This window comes from Ambystoma mexicanum, chromosome 4p, assembly GCF_040938575.1.
Source record: "Ambystoma mexicanum isolate Mex_15411 chromosome 4p, UKY_AmexF1_1, whole genome shotgun sequence".
Classification (NCBI taxonomy): domain Eukaryota; kingdom Metazoa; phylum Chordata; class Amphibia; order Caudata; family Ambystomatidae; genus Ambystoma; species Ambystoma mexicanum.
In genome coordinates, this window is record NC_090927.1 from 240,426,220 (window position 1) to 240,441,268 (window position 15,049).

Here is a 15,049-nt window from a genome sequence, read left to right on the forward strand (position 1 = left end):
ACCTCCCAGCAGGCCCCCACTCATGTCCCCCTGCACCCCAACCCCCCAGCAGTGAGGGGCACCTGCCAGCAGGCCCCCACTCATGTCCCCCTGCACCCCAACCCCCCAGCAGTGAGGTGCACCTGTCAGCAGGCCCCCATTGATGTCCCCCTGTACCCCCACCCCCCAGCAGTGAGGGGCACCTGCCAGCAGGCCCCCACTCATGTCCCCCTGCACCCCCACCCCCCAGCAGTGAGGGTCACCTGCCAGCAAGCCCCCACTCATGTCCCACTCATGTACCCCAGCACCCCCACCCCCCAGCAGTGAGGGGCACCTGCCATCAGGCCCCCACTCATGTCCCCCTGAACCCCCACCCACCAAGCAGTGAGGGGTACCTGCCAGCAGGCCCCCACTCATGTCCCCCTGCACCCCCACCCCCCAGCAGTGAGGGGCACCTGCCAGCAGGCCCCCACCCATGTCCCACTCATGTTCCCCAGCACCCCCACTCCCCAGCAGTGAGGGGCACCTGCCAGCAGGCCCCCACTCATGTCGCCCTGCACCCCCACCCCCCAGCAGTGAGGGGCACCTGCCAGCAGGCCCCCACTCATGTCCCCCTGCACCCCCACCCCCCAGCAGTGAGGGGCACCTGCCAGCAGGGCCCCACTCATGTCTCCCTGTACCCCCACCCCCCAGCAGTGAGGGGCACCTGCCAGCAGGCCCCCACTCATGTCCCACTCATGTCCCCCAGCAGCCCCACCCCCCAGCAGTGAGGGGCACCTGCCAGCAGGCCACCACTCATGTCCCCCTGCACCCCCACCCCCCAGCAGTGAGGGGCACCTGCCAGCAGGCCCCCACTCATGTCCCACTCATGTCCCCCAGCACCCCAACTCCCCGGCAGTGAGGGGCACCTGCCAGCAGGCCCCCACACATGTCCCCCTGCACCCCATCCCCCAGCAGTGAGGGGCACCTGCCAGCCGGCCCCCACTCATGCCCCACTCATGTCCCCCAGCACCCCCACACCACAGCAGTGAGGGCCACCTGCCAGCAGACCCCCACTCATGTCCCCCTGCACCCCACCCCCCAGCAGTGAGGGGCACCTGCCAGCAAGCCCCCACTCATGTCCCACTCATGTACCCCAGCACCCCCACCCCCCAGCAGTGAGGGGCACCTGCCAGCTGGCCCCCACTCATGTCCCCCTGCACTCCCACCCCCCAGCAGTGAGGGGCACCTGCCAGCAGGCCCCCACTCATGTCCCCCTGCACCCCCACTCCCCAGCAGTGAGGGGCACCTGCCAGCAGGCCCCCACTCATGTCCCCCTGCACCCCCACGCCCCAGCAGTGAGGGGCACCTGCCAGCAGGCCCCAACTCATGTCCCCCTGCACCCCCTACCCCCAGCAGTGAGGGACACCTGCCAGCAGGGCCCCACTCATGTCTCCCTGTACCCCCACCCCCCAGCAGTAAGGGGCACCTGCCAGCAGGCCCCCACTCATGACCCCCTGAACCCCCACCCCCCAGCAGTGAGGGGCACCTACCAGCAGGCCCCCACTCATGTCCCACTCATGTCCCCCAGCAGCCCCACCCCCCAGTAGTGAGGGGCACCTGCCAGCAGGCCACCACTCATGTCCCCCTGCACCCCCACCCCCCAACAGTGAGGGGCACCTGCCAGCAGGCCCCAACTCATGTCCCACTCATGTCCCCCAGCACCCTCACTCCCCAGCAGTGAGGGGCACCTGCCAGCAGGCCCCCACCCATGTCCCACTCATGTCCCCCAGCACCCCCACTCCCCAGCAGTGAGGGGCACCTGCCAGCAGGCCCCCACTCATGTCGCCCTGCACCCCCACCCCCCAGCAGTGAGGGGCACCTGCCAGCAGGCCCCCACTCATGTCCCCCTGCACCCCCACCACCCAGCAGTGAGGGGCACCTGCCAGCAGGGCCCCACTCATGTCTCCCTGTACCCCCACCCCCCAGCAGTGAGGGGCACCTGCCAGCAGGCCCCCACTCATGTCCCACTCATGTCCCGCAGCAGCCCCACCCCCCAGCAGTGAGGGGCACCTGCCAGCAGGCCACCACTCATGTCCCCCTGCACCCCCACCCCCCAGCAGTGAGGGGCACCTGCCAGCAGGCCCCCACTCATGTCCCACTCATGTCCCCCAGCACCCCAACTCCCCGGCAGTGAGGGGCACCTGCCAGCAGGCCCCCACACATGTCCCCCTGCACCCCATCCCCCAGCAGTGAGGGGCACCTGCCAGCCGGCCCCCACTCATGCCCCACTCATGTCCCCCAGCACCCCCACACCACAGCAGTGAGGGCCACCTGCCAGCAGACCCCCACTCATGTCCCCCTGCACCCCACCCCCCAGCAGTGAGGGGCACCTGCCAGCAAGCCCCCACTCATGTCCCACTCATGTACCCCAGCACCCCCACCCCCCAGCAGTGAGGGGCACCTGCCAGCAGGCCCCCATTCATGTCCCCCTGCACTCCCACCCCCCAGCAGTGAGGGGCACCTGCCAGCAGGCCCCCACTCATGTCCCCCTGCACCCCCACTCCCCAGCAGTGAGGGGCACCTGCCAGCAGGCCCCCACTCATGTCCCCCTGCACCCCCACCCCCCAGCAGTGAGGGGCACCTGCCAGCAGGCTCCAACTCATGTCCCCCTGCACCCCCTACCCCCAGCAGTGAGGGACACCTGCCAGCAGGGCCCCACTCATGTCTCCCTGTACCCCCACCCCCCAGCAGTAAGGGGCACCTGCCAGCAGGCCCCCACTCATGACCCCCTGAACCCCCACCCCCCAGCAGTGAGGGGCACCTACCAGCAGGCCCCCACTCATGTCCCACTCATGTCCCCCAGCAGCCCCACCCCCCAGTAGTGAGGGGCACCTGCCAGCAGGCCACCACTCATGTCCCCCTGCACCCCCACCCCCCAACAGTGAGGGGCACCTGCCAGCAGGCCCCAACTCATGTCCCACTCATGTCCCCCAGCACCCCCACTCCCCAGCAGTGAGGGGCACCTGCCAGCAGGCCCCCACTCATGTCCCCCTGCACCCCCTCCCCCCAGCAGTGATGGGCACCTACCAGCAGGCCCCACTCATGTCCCCCTGCACCCCCACCTCCAGCAGTGAGGGGCACCTGCCAGCAGGTCCCCACTCATGTCCCCCTGCACCCCCACCCCCCAGCAGTGAGGGGCACCTGCCAGCAGGCCCCCAGTCATGTCCCACTCATGTCCCGCAGCAGCCCCACCTCCCAGCAGTGAGGGGCACCTGCCAGCAGGCCCCCACTCATGTCCCCCTGCACCCCCACCCCCAGCAGTGTGGGGCACCTGCCAATAGGCCCCCACTCATGTCCCCCCCAACATGTCAACATGACCCACAATCATGGCCCTCGTGGCCACCAAAATCCCACGCCACCCCTGCAGAAAAATAACCAACCAAGCATAACATACATCCCACATTGAAATGCCCATTACATGAAACAACCCAAATGGCATGTATGTACATCAACAAATGTCCGTCACACATACACAATGGGTGCCAGTGAATGTGAAAACCCACATCGTGACATGCATGAAGCCTATGATAGAATACCACACATTGAAGTACGGGAACAAATGTATTGAACAAAAAATGTGTTGAAAGAAATCCAAACACCAAACAATGTACATAAGGAAAACAATGCAGAATGTCACATAATGATAAAAAAGAAATCAGAATCCAAAATATATGAAATCAAAAATGTCTCCAAAGTCTCCTTCCAAAAAAGCAAATCCAAACAGAAATGAAGAAGTAAAATCCATTGCTCCATGGAAAAATCAAAAAAGAAAATGCCGACAAATCCAGACTCCAACTATTTACAAGGATGAAATCATGGGTCCATGAGCCCAACTGTCCAAATGAAACCTACAAAAATTCACTAACTAATGAAGAACTATATACAAAAATGTGGGGTATTGTCCAAGCGCCCCAAACAAAAATGAAAACCAAAATGAAACCTAACACTAACTAACTAACTAACTATTTACAATGGCAGCGGGCTAGTCCGACGGCTCACTTTTTGATGTCTCGGGCCAGGGCATCATCGAACTCCCGCTCAATGTCCTGGAGGCGGTCCTCTTCCATGGCCCTGAGGGTTCGCAGGGACGATGACATGTTGACCTCCAACTCCCTGCGAATTGCCTCTAGGCACTCGGCCCGCCTAAGTGCCCTCCGCATGGAGTTTTCTGCCCTGAACATTGTGAGTCGCGCTTCTTCCGCCCGCTTCCACTCCGCATCTGTGTCATGGCCCAACTGCTGCCACACGGAAGACACTTGCAATCCTGGGTCCTCCTGCCCTCTGGCCGATGCCTGCCCCTCCGATGTTGAAGGCCCCGAGCCATCATTGCTCCCACCATGTTGCTGCTGCTGCTCTGCCTGTGCCTGTGCCCTGGCTCTTACTGCCTGCACGTCCTCCTCTGGCTGGGGTGCAGTTGTCGTGGTGGCCACCCCCGTTGGACTTCCGACTCCCGACTGTGGCAGGCATGTGTCCTCCACCAGCCTGGCCGCTGGGTCAGAGGCAGCTCCACAGGGTACCCAGGTGATACATGGGTGGGAAGATGGCATGGTGGACGACTGGCGTGTAGGGGGTTCAAGTGAGGAGGGGGTCGCAAGAAGGTCCAGTACACGGAGGAATCCAGCACTGATAACCCGTCCCAGTAGGTGAACACGGTCAAAAAGGCATCCAAGATGACGTGCAGTGTCTTCACAAAAACACCGCAGGTCACCTTGCATGCCCCCTTGACGCAACGCTATCCCAGCCAGGACAGGCTCAACCCAGTCCCGGATAGCCACGTCCGCAGGGAGAGGAAGGCCAGTTGTTGTGCGCCCATCCCCTCCCTGAAAACGGGTCTGGACGTAGGCATCCCTGCTGGTGCCGGATGATGCAGTCACAGGATCAGGGACAGGATTACACACAGGCACCTCCGCGGCGGCCTGTGCTGCCTCCTGTCCCTGCCCCTGCACTGCACCACTGGCACCAGTGGAATCCCCACCTCCAGACCCTGTGTGTGTCCCTTCCACGGCCTCCTCCTCCTCCAAACCCCCACCAACCTGGATGACTCCATGCCTTCTTCCTCCGTCGGACCCTGTGGGGTCTCAGCTGCCCCTTCTGCTGCCGAGGAGTCCATCTCCAACCTCTGCCTCTTGGACCTACCCTCGGCAGCTGCGGCCTGGGATGCAGCACCAGACTCCTCACTCCCCGAAGAGATGAAAATCTGGGAGGGGAGCCGGGCCTTGCGTCTCCGGCTGGTGGTGTGATCCCTGCCACTTTGCTCCACAGCACCCTCTCCGTCCTCTTCATCAGTTGACGTTGCAGACAGGGAGAGATAGAACACAGGCATCAGGGCACTGTACAATGGACTGATACACACATGACAGTTGCACATGAATGGCAGTGTCAAACTTCAGACATTGCATCACACTCCCTAACACACATGTCATTTCTACTCACACACATGAGCAATTCCACAGCAATATTGTACCAGGCAGCACCATCCATACACATACAACAGCATCAGCATCCGAAGGTGAGCCTGACGTCACATGAAACACGGGGAGTACACAAGACATGCACGCACACCAACACACTTACATGCATGTGTACATGTCCACCAACTGTCTGAGTGATGAGATCGCCATCCATGTCACATCTGGCATTCAGCCTTCTGCATGTCAGTGCCACATGCATCCATGTTGCATCACAGTTGCACACTTGTCAAATACACACACATGCACATGTACACAGTGTAGAAATATGCTGCTGGAACCAACATCCATGTGTGACACCACAACCATGCCAACGTACATAAACAGTAATTCAAACATGTGTGCTCCCACATCTGCATTTGGCCTGCATGCTTATCCACACATACACCATCCATGTGTCTCACACATGAGAGGACTTTCATGTGTCAGCCTCACGCCCCTGTACATACACATCCATACATGGCCCTACAGAAACACATGTGCAACCTGCACACTACTGGCACACCACGACATGCACAGCGTCCAACCAGTATGCATGTACACCTACCGCTCGACTCCTGACAGGTCTGCCTCTCAAGGACCTGGACGTGGAGCGCTGGGCTTATGCGTTCAAGGACTCTCATTTGGTGGTCGGACAGGTGGCCCGGCGCCCCTTGGCATCCACTGCCTTCAAGAGGCGCCGGGCCTTGTCGAGGGTCCTGGACCTGAAGTCTTCCCAGCGCTTCTTGACATGTTTGATGATGCGGACTTCCACCCCCTCCTCGTTGATGGCAGTCACAATGTCCATCCAGATCCTGGTCCTTCCTTCATAGTCGGCGCGTGAACCTCCAAAGAGGGCATCATACTGCCCCAGGACTTGATCCACCAGGACACCAACTTCCCTGGCACTGAAGCTGGTGGCCCTCTGCCTCTCTGGCTGGGGGTTGCCAGTGGTGCCAGATGGTGTTGTGCCCGACATGGCAACCCCAGAGGCAAGTGTGGGTGGGCAACTGGGTCCTGGGGCTGGGCAGCAATGGTATCCCAGTCGGGAGTCTTCAGTTCCAGCAGGGGTGGTCACAGCAACTTCACCCCTGGCTGACGTGCAGGTAGCAAATAGCAGGGCATGTGGGCAGCAGGCAGGCAGGTAGCAGCAGATGGCAGGTGGGAGCGTGCTCAGGGCTCTTGGGGACAGTAATTCAGCCTTCCGGGCAGGAGCGTGGTCTTCCGTGTGTTGTCGCATGGTCAGCTTGATACAGAGTGATTTGGCACGTGAAAAAATTGCAATTGTAATTCGAGGAAAGGGCCTTAGCGCGTAAGCGCGTCTGTGACGTTACGCGCGCGGGTGTTTCCCTCATGATGGGTGCATAGTGAATCAGCACGTGAATACACCGCACGTACGTGAATTCATTGAACCATAGGCCCTTTAGCTCGTAAGCACGTCTGTGACGTGACGCCCAAGGGCGTTTCCCTCAACACGGGTCCATGTTCATCGTACACGTGCAAAAAGTGCACGTCCGAGTGTCAGCTCGTGTAATTGGAGGAAAGGGCCTTAGCGCGTACACGCGTAAGTGACGTTGTACATGTGGGCCGGTTTAAAAGGTACATGTAGGATGCCATTTACTTGTAAGTGCTTTTCGTGGAGAGCGAGTGGGTGAATTCTGTACTTCTTGTCAGTTCACAAGCAATTACTTCACAGCGTTTCAAGTTCGTACTCCCTGTTACCTCGACAGCGTTCAATTTTTTTGTTGTGCCTGTTTCCTCAAACAGCATTCACTTCTTCTTTTGTCCTGTTTCCTCAGCCAGAGTACAATTTTTCTTTTGGCGGGGGTGTTGCCAATGTGCATACGTGCGTCTTTTTCACGTTCTTTTTCCAGGCATACAGTGAGTCGCGCACGTATTTACCAACTGTGCTTACCCCGTGTGTCGCGTACCCCTTCAGAGGTCATTGTAGGCTGCTTGTATTACGCGTATGCTTATTTTTGTGTTTCTGGGTGCCACAGCGTAGTGCAGGTTCATTTTTCCATGCACGTGGTCTACGAGGGGTTGCCTGCACGTTCATTTTTGTTTTCGGGGTGCCTGTGCATTGCGTGACCCGTCATCTTCCCCCAGGGGTCACAAACAGCCTTGCTAGAGCACTAGGGTACGAATTCCATCTAGTACCCTACCCCTTTCACCCCCAATTGCCCAGGACAATAGTTTACTGCTACTCCCATACGCACAACAACATCAGTTCCATGGTTGGGAGGCGACCAAGCGGTAAGGGAGGCAAAGGTGGCCGACTTTCAAAAGGTGGGCGTGGTGGGCGCGGTAGGGGACGTGACCAGGATTTGCAGGGTGCCCCTAGACCCCCGTGTGTGGAGGACCAATCAGAGACACCCATGCCCCACCCCCCCATGGTTGTGGGAAACATAGCTGACACCATCCCAGCTCATCCCTTGTTGGACCGGCCCATTGTGGCACCTGAACCGGCACAGGAAGACTCCCAGGCTGACTTTCAGGTCAGCAAGTCTAAGCCACGTGTGGCGGTGCAAGTTGATGTCACCAGGCCACGTGGATCTGGGGCAGCAATGTCATCTACTGCCCCAAGTAGGCAGGGTGGGGAGGCTGCAGGGGCAGCTGCAGCTCTATCCACCCCAGCTCTGAGTCTCCCAGCCGGGACAGTGTCGGTCCAGGTCCATCAAACCGACGTTGCCCCTGCCAACATCACCCTGCAGCCAATTCCTGCACCAAGACCTATGGTCATTGTGCCTTCGCACACTCCCAGTACACAGTCCACCAGCGCTTCTGCCCCTACTGACCAGATCGGCGTAAGCCACTCAGGAACTGCACCACCTTTGAGAAAGAAGAAGAAGGGTGCTCTGGAGACCCCAGACATGGCTACACACTCCGGCACATCAAGGAAGCCTAGCTTTAATGATGCCGAACTTGATGCACTTGTGGCCTATGTGTCGGCACATAGCCGCGAAATGGTGGTGACTGCAGGGTGCAAGACCACACCTGGTCAACATAGGGCACACTGGCAGACCATCGCGGACCACATTAGTGCCCTTGGATTTGTGAGGCGCACTGCTGATGATTGCTACAAGAGGTGGAATGACCTGAAATGCAGAGCAAAGAACAAGCTGGCCTCAAATCATGCCTCTACTCTGGTGACTGGTGGTGGGTCTCCACCAGAGGACAACCAACTCACTGAACATGAGTCTGTTACTGGAACCTTCATCACAGAGGAACAGATCCAAGGCGTGGGAGACCTACCTGATTGTTAGGGAGAATTCTCTGTTTAGGCTGAATTTCCTAACCCAGTGAGTCCCCCAGCAACTTTGCTGGATTTCTGGAGTTTGTTTTTGTCCATCCTGCCAAGAGGGAGACTCTCCCCCCCCCTCTTGGACATGAATGTGGTTGATTCCTGTGAATGTCGATGTGTTCTATGGGCTATGGGGTCTTTTACTCCATAGGGTCTCATGTGTTTTACTATGTGTGTTACACCGCACCCTCCGTGCCGTAACACTGGGGCGTCCTAGAGGATCCCCACCATAGACTCCATACCCTGAGACTGACTACTGTCTCCCAGGGCATGCAAAGTCACCATTGGCTTTACTAGACCTAAATTTACTAACAGAACTAGTACAAACCATCCTATTGTGGACGTACTAGTAGGGGTAATTCGATTGCCCCTGGGTCTGTTATTCGAGGGGCCACTGTCCCATCCCCCCTCGTCGAGTTTTGGCTGGTGGCAGTGGAATCTACTTGCTATATTCGACCCCGAATATAACTCTATGGGATTCTTCCCATTGTTGGAGGCTAATACTTATTCCCGTTAGTCTCTAACATACCGCCGGTTTATTTGTCTTAAATAAATCTACTGGTTGGTATTTTCTGCCAGACCTCGGTTTTTAAAATGGCGTCTGTGTTCACCTCTGTAACTCCGATCCAAAGGTTGAGCCCTTTGTTCCACTTTTGGCGGGCTTCTACACAGAAGCCCTCCAGTGTGGTGCCATTCTGTCTGGGTAACACAGGGGCTGTGGGAGGGGGTTTAGGCACCCTGGACTGAGTTGCCTTGCCAACTCAAGTCGCACTCTGGTGTGATTGGCCCAAGTGGTGAGCCACCCCGCTCACCACTTAGCGTGTTTTGATTGACAGCTAGGCTGAATGAATGGGGGTTTGCTGCATAAAAGCAGGGCTTTTGGGACTGGATCTTCAGAAGTCGCCACAGGACCTAAGAATCCGACGAGGGTAAAGCTGAGCCGACCTGCAACGACGACACCTCCGGTGGAGCCCTGCTGAACCGTCTCACCACTTCCCAACGACAGAGGAGATCTCCCGGCTGGAGAGTCTTCTTCCACTGACTGGTGGGAACAACCAGTCCCTTTGATTTTTCTTCGCTTCCAGGGCATAGTGGTCGAATTGCCCGTGCTGAGCACCCTGGCAACCGGATAGCCACTAGCCAGTACCGTGACCAAAAGGTGGTGCCTTGTGATGGAGCACTCCGCGGCTGGTCTCTTCCCTGGTGGTGCAACGATCTTTAACTTTCCTTCGACGACGAGATCATCTCATCTCTTGGCAAAGCCCCGACTTGCATCCACCACCAGGAACAACTGCCCCCGCCGAAGCTGTCTCTTCACTTACAAGGTACCGTGTCTGCCTGGCTTCCCTTGTGACGGTTAGCGTGAGGTGTCTTAAATCCTTACCTTTCCATTGGGTCGCCTCCAGACCTTCTTAACTTTTTTTTTGTTCTAAACTGGTCCAACCTTTCTGTGACAATTTGCTACAAAGACTCGAAGTGCTTTTCCACTGTGATACTTGTTGGGACATATCGCCTTGCCTCTCTCCGAGTGGGCCTGGCCTCTGAACTTTGTGATCCACAGTAGACCCTGCCTTACTTGCCTTGCATTTGCTTCATAAAAGAGTTGGTACCGAGTTGGTTTCATACCCTGCCTTTTCTCACTTGTTCTAACGAATATTAGAGTGCCATCTAGGTTAAAGCATTCACCTCTGTCTGCAAATAAGTGGTGGCGTTGAACCTAGACTTGTTGAACTATTGTTAGGGGATTGATACTTATAGTAATTGTAATTGAAGTTGGTTGCCGTATTAGTGCCAGTGTGTTTTCATAGATGTGTCCTTAAAATAAATAATTATATATCTTTACACCCAAGCTCTGTTCGTGTCTGCTTATTCTACTGTGTAAATTGCCCTATTTTGTATACTCCACATACTGCCTAACTCTTCTTGAGGGACGTCTGACTGCTCAGCCACAGCTACCAAGTGAATCTGTGTGGTACAGACTGCTACCAAGCGGGTTTTCTGCCAAACACCTGTAGGCCTAAATCTTTTGCAGTGGTCCCAGAGGGAACTGCACAGGTTTCTGCTTAACACTGATTACGACGCATTGTCCGGTGAGTGCCCATGCATGTGTGTGTAATCCATGTGTATGTTTGGATGACGGGTTATGATTGAGTGCCAGGTGAGGGTGTGTACTCCAGGGTGGTATGGGTCACCCATGTGCTTCCTCCAATACATTCACGTGCCTTGGATTTGGGTATGACCGTATCCCTTCTGCCCACAGTAGCCATTTAGCGCCACATGACTGCAGTTGCCCTTGAACTGTCATCTTGCAACAACATTGTTCAGATTTTTTCAGTGTTCATTCAGGCTGATTGTTTCAATTCTCCCATTTTTACTACGCATTTTTCAGCCCTAATGCCACATATGTGACATGCTTCTGTCATTGATTACACCACAAATGGGCCACATTTGTTACCTGGTTATGTGAATGATTAGACCATTCAGGCTGATAGACTATTGGCCTGCTCACATTTATTTTTAGGTCCTGTTTGCATGTGGAACATGATAGTTCTTTCCTGTCATGTTAAAGTGACCAACCATTGATGTGTACATCTGCCTACAATCACTGTATTATTGTACACTGGATGTGTTGCAGTGTGGCACATGCATATTTTGCTACACTATTTAGGATTTTTCATCTCATCATGTCCATCTCACATGGATGGGTGACAGTACTCATTCACTGACATATCGCTGTAGTTGTCTAATGTACCATGGCTATGCTACATGCCATCTGTGTGCTGGCATGTGTCATGTATGTGTATTGGACATGCCACTCACAGGCTAATGTGTGATGCCAGTGCTAACCACCATGCAGCAAGTGTGTTGCTATTCCATCTTGGTGTCCTCAGTGTCTGCTTTTTGCCTCCCCTTCCAACTCATTGACAGTGCATGCATGCCAGGGTTATAGTCATGTGGGACATGTGTAAATCATGTACAGGATCTCTGTCTTGTCAGGCCTATGTGTGTGCTATGGTGCTCATGCCTGTTTCCATTTGTTGTATTTCATGTTTTTGCAGGTGATGACGCACTTGATGCTGGTGAGGTTGAGGAGATGGTGCAGACCCAGGAGGGATCTCAGCCACGACAGGCACCAGTGGAGGACGTGGCGTGGTGGTGGGTGAAAACCCTTAGTTACTGCAGACCATATTGTCCAGGGGTGTCTCTGGGTGCCCCTCCCCAGACTTCTATTCAGGTGCTGAATTGGATGATGAGACTTATGTGCTGTCGCAGGTGAGTGCTTCTGGCAGGGATTCTGTTCTGTCGCACCCACCTGCACCAGAGGTAGAACCCTCTATGGGGATGTCAGTGTTGGTAGGTCCACCTTTGGTGGTTACGGATGCAGGGTCACACTCCACAACATCTGAGCCTGTCCTGGGCCAGCAGATAAGAGGGGGAATGCAGTCCTGCAGCCTCAGGCAGTGCCAGCACAGCAAGGTGCAGATCGCCTTGCCCCAAACAGGTGTGGTGCCCGCCGACGCGGTGGCCGTGCGCCACCAGGCAATACTGTATGGGAAAACTCCATGTACGGTATGGCAACCCAACAGGCAGCAACAGTTGAAATGATGGCTCAGGCAATGGAGAAGGTGGCCACTTCCATTATCCCCCCTAAAAGGCAGATGGAGCAACAACAGCAGGCAACAGACTCCATTTGCCAATCACACAGGGAAGACATGTTGGCGTCCAACAGGGACCGATGGGCGGCACTGGAGACTCTGCATGAAGCCATATCAATAGAGTCACAGGGCCACAGGGAAGCCCTGAGTGTAGAACTCCATAACGTCAGCGAGACTCTGCTTGAACTTGAGGCTTCCCGAAATTTTAGGGCAGAACAGCAGCTGCAGGCAACCCATGAGGAGATCTGGGCATCACGCGAGGCCATGCGTGCAGAAATGCAGGCAACCCGTGAGGTGCTGCATGGGGATCTTCGCACTATCATCCTCCAGAATCAGACCTTCCAGACCTGCATGCTTGCTGCCATGGAGGACCATACCAGGGCTTTGCGTGAGCTGCCTCCAATAGCACCACCACCTCCTGATGCGGCAGCAGAGGGTGAAGAGACCGACAGCAGTTCTCCCACAATGGCATAGACATGTAGGCCATGAGCCCATGGAGGTATTTTTTTTTCCGCAACATCCACGCAGGTGGGTGTTGGTGTGCACCCTGTCCTCGAACCTCCTGGGTTCCCCCCCTGCCCCCCACATGGCCATTTTTATTTATTTATTTTTATTTTTTTACAGTGTACTGCCTTGTGTGGCTCCCGTGGGCATCCACTGTGTATTCCGGCTGGGCACATGCAGGCTTGTCCTGAGTTTGGGTTAGATGCTTGGGTTTGTGACACACACACCCCCCTGCTTCCCATTCCATGGGCTTGCAAAGGGTGTGACCAAGTGACAGTGATTTACACGGTGACATTGGGCCCCATGAGCTGTGTGGGCAGTCTGTAGTCAATACTGTGTGGACATCCCTAGTGGGTATTGTTGTTGTATTGAACACTGCATGGTGTATTGATATGTGCTTGCGCATCCATGTCTTCCTCAAAATTCACAGGTACTTTCTTCATGTCTTCACAAGGCCATCTCCTTTGCAGATGGAGTTCATGTTGTATGCAGTACACTGACACATTTGCGCGGCAGCAACACTCTGCAATTGGAAGGGGTCGATGTGATGGCTTATTCAGGTTGTAAGACTACCACTACTTTTACTTTTTACTGTCATGTTTTTGCAATGTTTCATGCTGTGTTGCTGTATTGTGTTGGTGGTAAGTATTTGGTCATGTGTGCTGTTTGTTATTGATTACTGGGAGCATATTGTCTGTGGGCTGTTTCCATTTGGGACAGTGCACTTTGTGACACTTGTGTCAGGTCTTGTGCATTGCTTTGCTTGCTTTCACATTGCATGATATGCCATGGTGTGTTGGGTGGTGGAGATGGGGAGGGGTTGGGTGACATGGCGCTATTTTCATGTTGTATTTTGCTAGGGGGTAGTCATTCATGCAGCATGAATGTATGTCTTTTAATGACACAGCATTGGCTGTCTTTCGGTAGGTAGGGATGCACACAATGTAACACTTCCAGGTGACCAATCTCAGGCTGGTATGGTTGTGACAGTTGACTGTTCCTTATGTTATCATCATTGATTGTCAGCTGGTATGTGCCAGGGCTGTGTGCACTCCACAGGGGTGTGATTTTAGGTGAAGTAATTAGCCACCAGCTGCGTACGGGCTGCCTCACCACGTGCCCTTTCCCCTCCCATGCGCAGTGGCCGTGCATGTGGTTGGGGATGTGGGGGCACCACCATGTCCACCGGCAGGCCCCGGCGTGTTGCAACATTGTGCAGGACACATGCAGCCACTATGATGCTGCACACTACTGGGGGAGCGTATAGCAGCTACCCACCAGAACGGTCAAGGGAGCGAAAGCGTGACTTGAGCACTCCGAATGTGCGCTCCAATATGCCCAGGGTTGCAATATGGGCTGTGTTGTATCTTACCTCAGGTGGTGTGATGGGGTTCCGAATTGGCGTCATCATGTGGGTGCTCAGATGGTAGGCACTGTCCCCTGGGGAGGTGATGATGGGTATCATTAATGGGGTTGTGACATTACTCAGTATCTGACATGCATGCATGTGCAGTGACATTTATACTCACCAAGCAGCCATGTATCGCCATGCCGCCCCGCTTCTAGGTCCCGGTTTAGGGTTCACATTCTGTATATGAAACTGTCATGGGTGGACCGTGGATAGTTGGCATATACTGAGGTGATGATTCCCTTGGCATCACATACTACCTGCACGTTGATGGAATGCCAGTGCTTGCGGTTTCTATAGATGTGCTCTGATGCCCTGGGAGGACGTGGAGCCACATGGGTGCAATCAATGGCACCTAGCACTTTGGGGAAGTGTGAAACCCCTTAAAAATCCTGGACAACAGCCTGGCTTTCTGCAGGTGTTCTGGGCAGGTATATGTGCCTGCGGACTGCTGGTCGTGCAGTCATGATGGCCAAGACCTGGTGTAGGCAGCGTGACTGCGTGGCCTGTGACACCCGCCTCACTATGGCACTTGTCTGCTGAAATGACCCAGTAGCCAAGAAGTGCAGTACATTGAGCACCTTTTCCAAGGGGCTCAGTGCTTGGGAGCACAGGGTGGGTGATGTGAGGTCATCCTCCCACTCACTGACCAGGTCGAGTATTATGTGAGGTGGAAACCTGTACCTCCCATACACCTGGTCATCAGGCA